General features: G+C 61.2%; 2 non-coding genes across 2 annotated transcripts in view; both read left to right on the top strand.

Annotated features, from left to right (window-relative positions):
- Window positions 1–728: 728 nt before the first annotated feature.
- Window positions 729–886, top strand: LOC145274407 (5.8S ribosomal RNA). Its single transcript, XR_013866659.1, has one exon. It is a non-coding gene; the product is annotated as a 5.8S ribosomal RNA (ribosomal RNA).
- A 602-nt stretch (window positions 887–1,488) lies between these two features.
- Window positions 1,489–3,868, top strand: part of LOC145274427 (large subunit ribosomal RNA) — a 5,729-nt gene continuing 3,349 nt past the window's right edge. Inside the window, exon 1 of the ribosomal RNA XR_013866667.1 lies at window positions 1,489–3,868. This exon is cut by the window's right edge and continues 3,349 nt beyond it. This is a non-coding gene — a ribosomal RNA (large subunit ribosomal RNA).

Raw genomic sequence — 3,868 nt, 5'->3', positions numbered from 1 at the left:
AACCACCTCCCGTGATAGGGATCGGGGCCTGTAACCAACCCCGTGAACGAGGAATTCCCGGTAGGCGCGGGTCAACAGCCCGCGTCGATCACGTCCCTGCCCTTTGTACACACCGCCCGTCGCTACTACCGATCGAACGGTCCGGTGAGGTCCTCGGATCTGGCCGACGACGCCGCCGGGCAGTGCGCGACGTGTCCGTCACGACACTCGTGCATCTACGCCCCTCGGCGTTCGATGCCTGGGAGAAGACGACCGAACCCGATCGTTTAGAGGAAGTAAAAGTCGTAACAAGGTTTCCGTAGGTGAACCTGCGGAAGGATCATTACCGTTTTCCCCGTTCGAGACTGGTTTGTTGTTTTCCGGCCTACCTCCTCTGTCTGTCGGCGTCAACGCCTCGAATGCGCGCAAACAAACCTATAAAAGGCGGAGCGAGAGATAGATTTGTGGTGACGCGGAGGTTTTTAAAGCCCCAGCTCTTCTTGCTTGCTTTCCGCGTCTTACCACCTGTTTGTTTTTTTCGCCCACCGCAAGTGATGGCCGCTTCTTCTTTGCCTTGTCGCCGCTTTATCGTTTTTTTTGTTTTTTTGCAGCCGCTGTGCCACCGCCGCTAGCTAAAAAAACAAACTACTCGCGACATTGCAATGCCGTCACGCCTCCTCGCACAGACCTCCTCGCACACTACTAAATCTATATAAACAAAAAACTAATATAAAAAAACCAAGTGCTGAACCCCTGGACGGGGGATCACTCGGCTCGTCCGTCGATGAAGAGCGCGGCCAGCCGCGATAACTGATGCGAATTGCAGGACTCAGTGAACATCGACACCTCGAACGCACATTGCGGCCCCGAGATCCCTTGTCTCGGGGCCACGTCCGGTCGAGAGGCGGAACGTTACATGTCTTTCTCCGTTAACGAAACGACATCTTGCCGTCCCCGTGCCCGCCCCGGTCCTCGGCACGGTGGTAACCGGGACGTCGCAGGAGCGAGTGACGAGGGGGAAGAAAAATAAAAAAAGAATTGACTCCTTTCAATGTCTTTTTTTTTTTTTAAAAACCCTCTCCGGCCTCCTCCCTTCGTCTCCCGCTGGCAGACCGCGGAGTCTTTTCCCTTTTCGACCGCGTGAAGAAACACTGTGGAGGAGGAGCAGGAGGAGTCTGTCCGAAAGCAGCCGAAGGGAGACCAAAAAAAAAGTACCGACCTAACCGACTGCCGACGTAAGCGCCGCCTGCTCGTCTCGCTCTCTGCCTCATGAAGGTGTCTCTCAGCGACGCCTCGAGCAGCGCGACGAGCACGGCCGTCGCACCGTAAAAAGGTGGCCGCGTCGTAGGCAACGCAACGTCGGATGGGGAGGACCACACGCTTTTTTTTTAATTGTTGGCTTCTTCATTTTCGGTCGGGACGGGCGCTATATCGGCCAGCCGTCGTCACACGGAGGGTACCGATCGAGATTCCTCTCACCTCCAAACACCACACTCTACTAAAAACCGCCGCCCTCGGCTCGGACGAGACGACCCGCTGAACTTAAGCATATCGCTAAGCGGAGGAAAAGAAACCAACCGGGATTCCCTTAGTAACGGCGAGTGAACCGGGAGAAGCCCAACGCCGAATCCCGTCGCAAGTTAAAGGCTTCGGGACGTGTGGCGCATGGGTCGAAGGCAGCCGTTCGTTTTCGTCTCGCATAGTTCGGAGTTCCCTCGATCGGGGCCGCCCGCGGCGGGTGCCAGGCCCATTCGGTGCGGACGGCGAGCGACGGCCTTCGATCCGAGAGTCGGGTTGCTTGGGAACGCAGCCCAAATCGGGTGGTAAGCTCCATCCAAGGCTAAATACCGGGACGAGTCCGATAGTCGACAAGTACCGTGAGGGAAAGTTGAAAAGAACTTTGGAGAGAGAGTTCAAGAGAACGTGAAACCGCCCAGGGGTAAACGGGTGGGACCGCTCACCGCGATCGCGGGGGGGACTCAGTCCGGTGCTGCCTAGGCTCGAGCCCAAACTCGATGTGTGTTCTTGAAAGAGAGGCCGTCGCGGCACAGGTCGTCGTTCGTCGTGTCCGCGGGGGACTCGTTCCCCGCGGTTCCAGCTTTTGTGCCCGCGTCGCCGACGAAGGAGACGGGCCGCGTGGATAGCGGGAAGGGAAACGTGGTGACGACCGCGGCGTCGGTAGGTGGCTGCGTCGGTTGGCTGCGACGGAGGGGACTCGTCCTCTCGATCGCTGCTGCCGCCGGGCCCTAACCCGCCGCATCCGTCGCCGCCGCTTCTTCTTTCCTCCTGCTCCCTCCGCGCGCGACTCCGCTGCACCCGTCCCCTTCATCATCGCTCGGCGTAATCATGGCGCGGGCGCTTCGGCGCGACCTCCGCGCGGCCGGCACCGGACGCACTTCCCCTCCGGTCCGTCGTCGCGACCCGTTCCCGGCGTGCAGGTCGAACACGCGGGTTTTTTTCCGTAGGCGGCAGGCGTTTCATCACCCTGAAAACCCCCGTCTTCCCACCTTGTGAAGTCGGGGGCCACCGGCCGTCGGGCCCGCGAACGTAACTGCCCCTTTCTGCCGGGAACGGAGGAAATCTGACACGATCCGTTACACGTGGCGAGCCGGTCCGTTTTGATCCCGCCGGAAGTCGCGTGCGGGCGACGCACTCTGTGTGTCGCTCCTTAGGCGCCCCACCGTCTCGGGGCGCGTGCGCGATGAGAGGCGGGATAGGACTGGCGCGGCCTCGCCGTCACGCACCTCGCCGACGTTTCGGGTTCTTGTCGGGGGCAACCCCGCCCGCGCCCCGTTTCCGTTTCCGGAGAGGTCGCTCGGCGACGCTTTTTTACTCGAGCCGCCCGCCACCCCGGGTCAGCGACGTGCATCGGCAACCCACCCGACCCGTCTTGAAACACGGACCGAGGAGTCCTGGCCGTTCGCGAGTCGTAGGGGCCACCTCTGACTAACCCCGAAGGCGAAGCGAAAGCGAGAGAGCGTGTAGGAGGGCGTCGATCGGGAGAGGTGTCGTGGCAAAGTCGTCCGGGGGTCGTCGGGGGGTGTCGTCGGTCTCGTGCCGTCGTCTTCTCCTCGCCTCACCCGCCTCCGAGCCGTGCCCGATCCCGCCGGCGCGGCGTTTTCGGCCTTCCGCCGTCGCTGCTGCGGTGCCCGCAACTTTTCCTTTTTTCTCTCTTCCCGAGAGAGATAGGAGAGGGAAGGCTCGTGGCTGACGTGCGGTTGTTTTTCCCTCCTCCCCGAGAGGGGACCGGCGCATCATCCAAAAAGGGGAATTGCCGGGCGCCAGCTTCCATATCCTCCTTCCGCCCATCGGTGAGATCCCGCGGCTTGAACTAGTCCTATTTTGTCGTCGAGTTTAGGCGCTGCGCGCGGGCGCATCACCCCCGGGTCGGTTTCCCCTTTTTCCGAGTACGACTCGGCCGACTCTGGCGTAGCGAGCGACCAGGGACCCGAAAGATGGCGATCCACGCCCGGTCGGGATGAAGCCAGAGGAAACTCTGGTGGAAGTCCGAAGCGCCTCTGACGTGCAAATCGATCGTCGGAACCGGGTGTAGGGGCGAAAGACCAATCGAGCCGTCTAGTAGCTGGTTCCCTCCGAAGTTTCCCTCAGGATAGCTGGCGCTCGATCGTCGCAATTCCATCCGGTAAAGCGAACGATTGGAGGCCCCGGGGCCGTTCACGGCCTCGACCTACTCTCGAACTCGGAACGGGTGGAACGGGCCGACTCTCCCGAACGACGGAGCCGACCCATCCGGCCGCCGCCGCCAGCACGCTTCGCTGGGCGGTTGGTCACCTCGAATGCGAGTGCCAAGTGGGCCACTTTTGGTAAGCAGAACTGGCGCTGTGGGATGAACCAAACGTCCGGCTAAGGTGCCTAACGCGACGCCCAT

This window comes from Euprymna scolopes, unplaced genomic scaffold (genome assembly GCF_053919585.1).
Source record: "Euprymna scolopes isolate OS-2025 unplaced genomic scaffold, ASM5391958v1 sca38, whole genome shotgun sequence".
Classification (NCBI taxonomy): domain Eukaryota; kingdom Metazoa; phylum Mollusca; class Cephalopoda; order Sepiida; family Sepiolidae; genus Euprymna; species Euprymna scolopes.
The sequence above is the reverse complement of the archived record's forward strand: the minus strand, read 5'-3'. Positions and strand labels throughout refer to the sequence as shown.